Here is a 12,176-nt window from a genome sequence, read left to right as displayed (position 1 = left end):
AAGGGTTTCAGTGTGTGGGGCAGGTTTTGCTGGTATGAAGCGTTAGAAAAGACTTGAAAACATGACAAAGTGAAAAGCAGGAGCTTCTTTCTGATCCTGAATCAAAGGATGTAAAGTCTGCAGATGAAAATATCATCTCTAACATGTCATGATGTTCATGTTTCTACATTCAGGATCCTGTTTTTATTGAGTCCAATCAGCTGATCAAACAAGTCCTTTTCATTCTTTGTTCAACTGATGAAGACTTTAATACTCACATCAATAATTAGGATTGTTGGACTTCTCTTAGATTGTACAGATGAACTTTCTGACTTCAGGTTTGTTGCTGATTGAGCTAACTGCAGCAGATATTCCTGTCTGCTTCTTTTGGATCAGTGGATTTGGAAAGACGTCTACACTCACTCTTTTTTTTTGTGGTGATCCAAATGTTGTTTTTTCCACAAATGGATGTACAGATGAGGTTCAGTGAGGTTTGATAGAAGTGTATTAATAATCACATGGATTTGTAAAAGCTCTTTTATTTTGGTGGTGGATTATTTGAGACTGTTGTAATTTTTGTGAAGCTTTAATAAATGCAGATAAAAAACGTCACCTGAGTAAGATGTGTGTTTGATGGTATTCAGAACAAGAGGAGGAGATGCATTGTCCATCTTTATCTATTTATAAATACACTAAAGGGTCAAAGCAGTCAGAAGAAAAGTGTCCAGGTAATGTACAGCTGCTGTGAATAGAGCAGGGGCGTGTCCAGAGGGGGACGCAGGGGCCCCTCTTTAAATCTAACTGATAGTCCGAGGTGCAACTTCAAAATCCTACTCAATGGTTGATCATGTGGCTCGTCAGAGGTGGGATTTAATGTTACATTTAACTTTTCAGACTGTGTTGTGACAGGCTGCTGTAGTTTACTTTGTTTTTCAATGAAGCACATTTCTTTTAGTTGGCACTGGAAGAAGAATTCTCAACACCAGGAACCAGGAACCAGTCCAACAGGTTATGTTAGCAAACTCCTGCAACAGATCCGTGTTCACATGTCGTTGCTCCGTTGTGGTTTTGGCTCCAAGCTCTAAGGAAATACTCAACTCATTTTAATTGATATAGCACCTTTCATACATTCAAGCACGCAGCACAAAGTGCTTCACTAAAGACATAGGAAAGTGATATGTGTTAAAGGTGACATATTCTGCTCTTTTTCATCAACATATATTGGTCTAAGAGGTCCCCAAAACATGTCTTTAAAGTTTATTGCTCATAAAAACACTTTGAAATCAGATTCTGGTCTGCCTGTAAACCCCTCTTTTTCAGCCCTGCTCAGAACAGGCTGTTTTCTGTCTGTGCCTTTAAATGAGAATGAGCTCTCTGACCACGCCCCCTCCGGAAGTGGGTGTGGCCTCGGTTCTCCAGCACGTTGATCTAATGTTTACATGTTCGCTGAATATACACGGCTGCTCACAGACCCGCGTTACTTCAACCCTCTGAATCTGATCCAGAATCTGATCCTGACGGAGAGGCGCCTGCAGCAGGACCTTTCTGAACCATTGGTCACAGATTTAGTGTTTCTTGTTGTTTTATTTGTCAGTATGTCGACGTGCGTCTTGGTACACAGCTACCAACATGTAGCTATGTGGCTATGCTAACTAGCGCTAGCACTTTTCCATGAAAACTAAAAATCATCCACTAGATCTTCAAATCTGCAGACGTGGGGAGTAAAACAGACCTTTTTAAACCGACAAAATATTCAGCCAACATGTAAACATAAGATCAACGCGCTGGACAGCCGAGGCCACACACACTTCCTGAGGGGGCGTGGTCAGAGAGCTCATTCTCATTTAAAGGCACAGACACAGAAAACAGCCTGTTCTGAGCAGGGCTGAAAAAGAGTGGTTTTCAGGCAGAACAAAATCTGATTTCAAAGTGTTTTTATGAGCATAAACTTTAAAGACATGTTTTGGGGACCTCTTAGACCAATATATGTTGATGAAAATAGCAGAATATGTCACCTTTAAGACAGCCTACAACTAGCATGCCTCCCTCCTAAGCTCCTTGTTAGCACACATGTGTGCAGGGAATGAAAAACGGAGGAGGGGTTGAGTTGTATTTTATACAGTCTATGGGCTGAACAAGCTCCGAGCTCTGACTTCCTGTTACAGACCGGATGGCGTTGTGACGTATGAAAAACACTGAAAACTGAAACGGCTCGTTTCAGCACACATTTACAGAAAGGTGGAGAAATCAGAACAGGGGCAGAATGGATTCTTTTAAAATTTTCGGTTGGGTGTTGACGGATGAGAGAGCACCGAGCCGGACCGCAGCGGATCAGAGACCGACTGGACCCGGATCTGGTGGAAGTCCCATCTGAGGGCTGCCTCTCTATCTCACACTAGCTCGACAGACATTAGGTTGAGTTCAGTATTTCCAATCAGGCACCCACCGACAATCTGCTTCAAAACAGGGCGTCAGGACCATATGGGTGACATCACGGAACCTACGTCCATTTATACACAGTCTGTGGTTTCCCCTCGTCTTCTCCTCAATGTTATTTTTTTAGATACCAAATATGTCTCCCTGCTCTTGCTTGCATTTCCTGCAAAACCTATGACAACAAACATTAACACAGCAAACATGATCGTACATGCAGGTGAAGATGAGTCACCCAATTATTTGGTCTTTAAATAACACACACACACTAACAAAACCAATGAAACAGTCTTCAGCACAGTCCTTCTGTGCATCAGGAGTCCAAGTCTGAGTCATCAGTGCTACAGTCCAAGTCCAGTTAGGAGTTGGACTCGAGTCCTGGACTCCAGTGCTACATGACAGGCTGGAGCAGATCGTTTGTATCAACTCTGGGGATATGCTAATGCTAACTGCACATAAGCAGCATCTTACAGTCTGACATCTGACAGCTGAAGGATTGTTTTTTGTATCCAGTTAGATTCATTTAGTAGTTGCAGCATAAGCGCTCATTACCTTACATGAAAAACAGAAGCTACCTCTCCATTAATCATAGCATGCACAGTAAGTGTTTTTAATAAATAAACACACAAACAGCAGACACATGCTGTAAACACCTGCGAGCAACCTGAGGGCTTGACTGCTGTTAAATCTGCGAGGAACAAACTTCCTGTCAGTTTGAAGGCTGTTTAAATGTTTCTAAAAAGGACTTAATGTCAAAATATGCCTCTTTAATTCTTTGCTTGAGAGTAAGGATTGAAAGTTAAAAAATAACTGCACTTATATATATCATACCTTTTTAAAAACTGCAGGAACAATCTGACCATGAATCCAAACACGTAGTAAATCAAGTTGCAGCTCAAGACATGAAATTACAAACATGTCTTGTTTATTTCTCTGCTTTCTATATGTTTGCTCATCTATAGGTTTGGTCTATCAGCTGATCAAAAGGCATCAAACATGAGATGTTTTAATGAGAGCTTCCAACAGCCAATTATTCTGAATGACCCGACTCAACACATGACTCCTCTCTCCCTTCTTCCTCCACCCTCCATCCTATCAGCATGTATCCGTCCATCTATCTCCGTTTTCTTCTTCCCCCTTCGTCATTACATTTTTTCACTGCCCCTTTCTTCTCAGCAAGCCTCCGTTTTGTGAGCACTTGAGAGCCCAAGAGAGAGCGACAAACCTGATCGATCTGATTGAAAAGTCCCCGATGCTTGCCAAAGAATAACTAGCATGCTGCGTATTGATTCCAAACCAATTTACCTCCTCTTAAAAAAACCTGATTGCAGCTATTAAAGCTGTGTGCTGCGATTGATTAAAGCAGAGGTGTACTGAGACAGTGCAGCGACAGTAGAGCAGCTGATATGTTCAGCGTTTTGATTCAGAGTCATATGGAAGCAGCATTTTGATGTGGCACTGACCTTGTTCATTACACAGTGTGAGTAATGTTAGTGTTTTAATAGCAGAGAGGTTAATGTGAGTGTTACTGAGGCTCACGGCTCAGAGCTGGAGATCTTAAAGGTGACATATTCTGCTCTTTTTCTTCAACATATATTGGTCTAAGAGGTCCTCAAAACATGTCTTTAAAGTTTATGCTCATAAAAACACTTTGAAATCAGATTCTGGTCTGCCTGTAAACCCCTCTTTTTCAGCCCTGCTCAGAACAGGCTGTTTTCTGTGTCTGTGCCTTTAAATGAGAATGAGCTCTCTGACCACGCCCCCCTCAGGAAGTGGGTGTGGCCTCGGCTGTCCAGCACGTTGATCTAATGTTTACATGTTGGCTGAATATACACGGCTGCTCACAGACCCGCGTTACTTCAACCCTCTGAATCTGATCCAGAATGTGATCCTGACGGAGAGGCGCCTGCAGCAGGACCTTTCTGAACCATTGGTCACAGATTTAGTGTTTCTTGTTGTTTTATTTGTCAGTATGTAGACGTGTGTCTTGGTACACAGCTATGAACATGTAGCTATGAGGCCATGCTAACTAGCGCTAGCACTTTTCAATGATAAATAAAAATCATCCACTAGATCTTCAAATCTGCAGACGTGGGGAGTAAAACCGACCTTTTAAACCAACAAATAAAACAACAAGAAACACTAAATCTGTGACCAATGGTTCAGAAAGGTCCTGCTGCAGGCACCTCTCCGTCAGGATCAGACTCTGGATCAGATTCAGAGGGTTGAAGTAACGCGGGTCTGTGAGCAGCCGTGCATATTCAGTCAACATGCAAACATTAGATCACAGCCGAGGCCACACCCACTTCCTGAGGGGGCGTGGTCGGAGAGCTCATTCTCATTTAAAGGCACAGACACAGAAAACAGCCTGTTCTGAGCAGGGCTGAAAAAGAGGGGTTTACAGGCAGACCAAAAACTGATTTCAAAGTGTTTTCATGAGCAATAAACTTTAAAGACATGTTTTGGGGACCTCTATGACCAATATATATTGATGAAAAAGAGCGTAATATGTCACCTTTAAGACAGCCTACAACTAGCATGCCTCCCTCCTAAGCTCCTTGTTAGCACACATGTGCAGGGAATGAAAAACGGAGGAGGGGTTGAGTTGTATTTTATACAGTCTATGGGCTGAACAAGCTCCGAGCTCTGACTTCCTGTTACAGACCGGATGGCGTTGTGACGTATGAAAACACTGAAAACTGAAACGGCTGGTTTCAGTACACATTTACAGAAAGGTGGAGAAATCAGAACAGGGGCAGAATGGATTCTTTTCATTCTCAGGGGGTTTGTAGACAGGGACACATATTTCAGGTAGAGAACCATTAAAAAGTTGATTTTGCATGATATGTCACCTTTAAGTCTGTGCAAAAGAAGACTGTTTTTTTTTCTAACAAACTATTTCTCCATTTGCTTCAGTTTTCACAACCCAGAGCTTCCTTTGCCTGAATTTAAATTCAGTGAAGAACTTTCCCTGATAAGAAACATAACAGCAACATGTAGCCGTCATTTATGTCCAGATTGTGTTGACCGGACAAATGTTGAGGTGATAGATGGTCATAAAAAATGTCTCTTTAAGAGTCTAGTCATTCCAGAATTATCTATAAATCACATTTTAAACACCCAAAGTTAACAAAAGTGCTTTGCGAGCCTGAGAACATTATATCACGAACAAATCAGAGTAAAATGAGGAATAAAAACACTCAAGGAATGAAACGCAAGGAATAAGAGCTAAAGTAGCCACATAACTGGATGCCAAATTCAACTGGATTTGAAAGCCAACGCAAAAGCGATCACTTTCAAGGGACCGAGCAATTCTAATACGTCAAGTTAGACTGTTCCACTGATTTGAAGCAGCCACCACAAAGGCTCAGTTCCCCTCTGCTTTTGAGCCTGGATCTGCAACTTGGAGCATCTGGTGTTAGGCATCAGTGCTCAGAGCAGAGCAGAGCAAATCCACGGTGCACATGCTCCCTGTATAAATTAGGCAGAACCCGGGACTTCCACCAGATCTGTGTCTCTCCGTCAACACCCAACGGATGAGTTTTCAGAACGCAGCACGGAGTCATGTGACCGAGGTTTCCCCTCACTGAATCAAGGATTCTCCTCCTCCTCCTCTCCTCATCAATGTTGTCTTTCTGGTCCTCTGAAAACCTCTGACCTGTTGACTCCAGGCCTGGCTCCGCTCATCATGACTTTGGTTTGTTGTTGTAGTTAAGTGAAATACGATCTGGTGATAACACAGAGTGTTTTATTCTGAAAATTAACCGGATGTTTTCATTTTGTTTTGGTGAAACCCGACTTCCTGTCCCGCTCCATCTGCTCTGTTGAGATTGATGCGTCGTGCTCCGGCATCCGGCAACAATAGAAGTCTTGTGTATCTGATCCGGAGGACTCAGACCTGCCGGATCAGAGACGCAGCTGGAATGCAACGGAGCGGATCCAGTGGAAGTTAACACATTGACTTGAATGGAAACCTATCAGATCTGGTGCCATGACGGATCAGAGGCGGACCGGACACAGATCTGGTTGAATTTGACCTTTAGCCTCTTTGCTAACAGCCTGCCAATCAAGTCAGCTATGCCTCTTATTATGGAAAACTTGTAATCTTGATATCTTTGAAAATACAGAGTTAAAAGAGAAATGTAAACATGTTTATTTCTGCTGCAAAGATTGTCTTCTTTGAATGGGTGTGTATGTGGTTTCCTGTGTTTCTGCAGCCAGCCTCTAGTGGACGCTCAATGAACTGCAGTTTTTAGCACTTCAGCATAAGCTTCATATTTTAAGAATGGAGGTTGCTGCCACACCAGAAACAATGAGTTTAGAGTGCAAACAGCCATCTTCCTTTTATGAAATAGTAATGATAATGAGGACTTCACTAGGACTCACACTTAGCCTCTTCATGGGTGACTCAAACTGGGTCTCAAGACTCTGCTCAGACTCAAGGTTTGGTGACTGGACTACAACACTGACTCCAGTTGTTGCATTGTGGAAGTTCTTCAATGATGGACTTACAAGCAGCCAACATTTTACCTCTGACAACTTGTCATAAAAACCAAAGTGAGCCATTGGCTCTCCAAAGTAAGCTGTCAAGTGCACTAACAGCCTTCCAGCGTATCATAGCATGAGCCCCGAGGCTGAGATGAGAAAACAAACCTGATCAAGGCACTGTCTCCCCTGAGCTCTCCTCCATCCACTGACATCAGAGAGTCTCATTTACATACAGAGATCAAGTGCTGTTGACAACTGCATTAAGTCACAGGAAGTCGTGAAATGCTTGTTTTATTTTGTGGTTTTTTTTAAAAGAAAACTAAACAGAAAGTTCCCTTAAAAATACCCCTGATTGTTCTTTGTAAATTATTATTTTCTAACTGCATCAAAGCATTTATATAACAGAAGAACAGCCTCTTTTTTTAGTATGTTGTTGTAAATTATTGCTTCTCAATGTGAGAACGCAACAATAATGCTCACCTGGTCAGCCATCAGAGTTACATGTAGCTTCATCTTTGATAAGCAACACCAGGAGAGAGATTTCCTTAGAGCTGGGGTTGGTGTTCAGATTTAGATCCACTTTTTGTTATACTGGTTAAAATGATCTTTATGTCCTGATGGTAATCAATACATAATGTGTTCTTAAAAAAGAGGAAAAAAGCTGCTATCTACAGCCGGAGTAAACCTGGGAAAACACCAACCAATCACCGTTTTTGGGTCCCAACATTTTAAACCAATCAAATCCCGTCCTGCCGTTCTGCCCTCCTCCTGCAGAGCGTACATTACCCCGGCGTTCACTCCCCGTCTCCTGCCTCTGCTTCCCCTGACTCTACTGACTGCCCCTCTCACTCCACCTCGGGCCTGTCCCCTCTGACCCGATGAGGGGCTTTGCTCAGGACTGTAGTCCGGATCAGAGTCTAAAAAGCTCTCACCACGGGGGCTCTGACAAGCAGAAGAATTAATGACATTTAGTAAGTCCTACAGAACACGTTGATCTTTAATAACCGGTCACTGTCGGCCGTGATCACGCCAACCAACAAAACAACAATCAATGTTTGAATGAATGAAGAACTTCTCCTCTTGTCTCTCCTCTCTCCCGCTCACACACTCTACACCTCTCCTGATGCCTTCACTGACCGTCAACACTGTAGGAATTAAGACCATCTACACTGAACAGGTTTAACAAACAGTAGAGCTGTTACAGTGTTATATATGTGTTATAACTTTTCTCCTGATATCGTGTCACCAGGACAACTGGATAATGCTAGCATGACAGTTGTGAGTGCTAACAGCAGCCATGTTTGTTTGTGTTTTAAGATAAGATAAGATATACTTTATTGGTCGCCCGGCAGGGGGAAATTTCTTTTGTTCCAGCAGCTTACAACACGGGACAGAGGAATACAACAATGTACTAACATAGTTAAAAAATATAATAACAGTAATAATAGCAATGACAAGGGTAAAATAAAATAAAATGAAATAAAATAAAAAATAAGATAAAATAGAATAAAATAGAATAAAATAGAATAAAATAAAATAAAATAAAATAAAGTAAAAAATAAAATAAAAATAAGATCAAATATAAAAAAATAGAATAAAATAGAATAAAATAAAATAAAGTAAAAAATAAGATAAAATAGAATAAAATAAAATAAAAATAAGATAAAATAGAATAAAATAAAGTAAAAAATAAAATAAAAATAAGATACAGTAGAATAAAATGGAATAAAATAAAATAAAGTAAAAAATTAAATAAAATATGGCAACTATTACAGATATATACACACACTATGTACATAAATAGATATGTAAGTTATTGCACGATAAAAATTGCACCAGGTTATTTAAAAGCAAACATACACAGTATGAAGAACAGTAGGATTCAGATGGGTACAGTAGTTATTTGTGAATGTGCCAAGTCACATAGTAACTTCCATGTAGTGGAATGAAAGAACAGCTGATTAACTTAATGAGAATGTTTTGGTGAGGACCGGTTTGGAATCAGTCACCATCATATGGTCATGAATCAGCGATGCTCATGCATGTGAGCGGGGGTGTCGTTTTGGAGGAGCTCCGAGGGGAGGGGGTAGGGGTTAGACGGAGTCCTGAAAACATGCTACATTCAAATTCATGCTAGTTTTCCGAGACTACCAACCCCAGCTTTAATTGATTTAATATGCTCAGAATATGAGTCTCATTTACCCGGCAGAAAAAGCACTCACCAACACTTTTGTCTGTTAGCGTATTTGGACATATCTCTCACTTAGCGGAGGCACTCCGAGTCCGTAGGAGGATGCTGTTATGATATTTATAAACTGTGTGTTCAGCAGTTTAATTAACAGAGGAGTGGAGCTTTCTCTTCAACTAAACCTGCACTGAAAGGAGTTTAGACTGACCTCTTCTTACTACCTTGCACTTATTCTGTCTCCTGAATGTTCCTTGGCTGTTTCTGCAAAAAAAAAGATCAGTATTTTTGTCCCTTACAGATCATGAAATAGCCCTAAAATGTGTGTGCAAACCTTGGGATTAGAGTAACATGCACACAAGCTGCTGAATCTTGTGATTCTCTTTGCCCTAACATGTTCTTCTTCTCTGCAGTTGAGTGTAATTACTTACTTCTCGTCGTCTAACCTCAGGCCGCTGTGTGTGTCATCAAAACACTTGCAGTATCCTGATTTTTACAGAAGCTTACGGCGATTAGTTCTCCGCGGGGAATCAATTCTTTGAAGAAGGAACTACTAAATGAAAGCTTCACCGCATCTTCCTCTCTCTCTTTCCCTCCCTCCTGTCTTTCTGCCTCTCCTCTCCTCTCCTCTCCTCTCCTCTCCTCTCCTCTCCTCTCCTCTCCTCTCCTCTCCTCTCCTCTCCTGTGATGCCAAACTTTTTTTGTTCATTAATTTAATTAATCAGCTTTGATAAGAAAGCACGAGGGCTTGTTATTCACTCTGCACTGCTCCTCCCTAATGCTCCCGCTGGAATTAAAGTGCTTATACGGTGCTGAAACGTCATGTATTCAATCATGTACACTTAAAATAAAACACATATTTAATTTCAACAACACCAGCCAATTCCAACGACTCTGGAAGTGGTTTTAGTCCTCGTACTGCAGATCAAATATCATGAGCATGGTTTGGGTAATCACCAATGGAAGATGGGTTCTGTCTCTGTCCAGCTAATACACAACACCATGGATTCTAATGTGTTATACAGATGGTAAAAGGCTGCCTGCGAACACCTGCTGTGTACCAGCCATCAGCACATTTAGCAGCCAGTGTCACACCTCCTCTGTAAGACAACTGTGTAAGGCTATTAAGGCTCAGGGAAATGCAAATGTTTGAATATTTTAAGCCCACGTGTACCAGAGAATGTTCTGTGTGAACTTCTTCAATGTAAGGTTGCTGTGGCTTCTTCTTTGACCTACCACCTCTACTTTTTTCTGTAGAGCGAATGCACTTTTTAAAACAATGGACGGCACAACAGCTTCCACAAAGTGTGTAACCTGTAGGTGTAGGTGGAGAGAGCTAGCTGCTCCGGATAGCCAGTTAGCTCAGAGACTCGACAGAGAAAAGAACGGAGGTTTCCCACGTTATCTTTATTTGCTCTACCAAACATTGACCATGCAATGCCCGGTCTCGACGGCGCCATGTTGCACAATCCTACAGGAGAATATGAACAGTCCCAGAGGAAAATTTTACTGCTCAAGGCTTTCTCTTCTAAGTTTCTGGAGACCAAATTGAGATTCTCACTTCAGCCTCATTCAAGTTTCAAATAGTTCTCATTAGTTTCTCCTAAAATTCACTAGGAGAAATAGTTGAGACCATGACATGAGTCTTATTTGAGACTTAAATGAGAGATCTCATTAATGGCTCATTTTCTTCTCTTTCTTTAAATATATTTTTGGCCTTTTTGCCTTTATTTGACAGGACAGCTGAAGAGAGACAGGAAATATGGGGAGTAGTGAGCGGGGGAAGACATGCAGGAAATGGTCGACCGGCCGGGAATTGAACCGGCGACCCCTGCTACGAGAACTGTAGCCTCTGTATGTGGGGCGCTTAGACCACTAGGCCACCAGCGCCCAAAAGAGTCCACCCCTTTAATTGTAATAATCTGGATAAATCTGGTCAGCCCTTTTGCGGCCCATATTTTAAATAAATGGTCTGTCATACCTGGAGATATGAAATCTCTATCTGTTGCAATTTCTCTCAAATCCACTAAATCTTTGTGAAGTTGTTTTGTTCCAAAGGAAGGACCATATTGTGAAGTCAAAGAAGAGATCATTTCACATCTAAATATCTCATCTTGAAGTGGTTCAAATGTTTTAATGAGAATTGTAACTTTGTGGACAATTACATTGAAATCTTAATTTTGCAGGGCACCATAAATGTTCATGAAAAGATGAGCTCAGGCTCTTTCTTTGCTCCATCTGAGCTCAACCTGAGACACAAAAACTGAGTCTGACAAAAACAAATGGATGAGGTTAGATTGAGAGAGCTCCCTGATTTCTCCACCTGAGCTCAAAAGGAGTCACAACACCTGAGAAATACCTGAGAATCATTTCAGATTTGGACCAGATCTCCTTTTGAACTGAAAGGGAGACTAAGCTGAGACTTTTTACAACTTTTTTTCTGAAGGCCAGAATGAGAAACAGGAGACATAAGCTATAGTCTCATTTTGCTTTCAAACAGATCTCATTGTTATCTATAGGAGACAGAAATGAAACACTTTTGAGATCTCCTCTCTAAATGTATTTTCCTATGGGGTAGCATAACCTACACCAACTCGTTACGGGAAGGACAGTAAGAGGGTGCGTCTCGGTCTGAATATAATACAAAAACTCTGCAGGCTCAGAGGGGAGCAACTTCTCTGCATGTAACCGGCTGTCACAGAAAGGTGGCGTCACCTTGTGGCGCTACCAAGCATTACAATATTCACACTCCGACTGTTACAAGTGAAGGCAGAACTTTGAGAGCTCCCCCTGGTGACTGGCTGGCTCCAAAATCTAAGCAGCAACCTCCAGTTATAAAATATGAAGCTAATGCAGAAGTGTGTAAAACTGCAGTTCCTCAATTGTCCACTAGATGCTGGCACCAGAAACCACATACACACCCATTCAAAAGAGCCCATCTTTACAGCAAATTCTAATTCTTATTATTAAGGTGTGACTTGACTGACAGGCGGGTGTACTGTAGCTGTTAGCAAGGAAGCTGACTTCCCACCTCGACTCCACCTCTTTGCCTCATGCTAGGTCAACCGAAAGTTAGGTTGAGTCAGCATTT

The sequence above is a fragment of the Notolabrus celidotus genome, chromosome 5 (assembly GCF_009762535.1).
Source record: "Notolabrus celidotus isolate fNotCel1 chromosome 5, fNotCel1.pri, whole genome shotgun sequence".
NCBI lineage: Eukaryota > Metazoa > Chordata > Actinopteri > Labriformes > Labridae > Notolabrus > Notolabrus celidotus.
The sequence above is the reverse complement of the archived record's forward strand: the minus strand, read 5'-3'. Positions refer to the sequence as shown.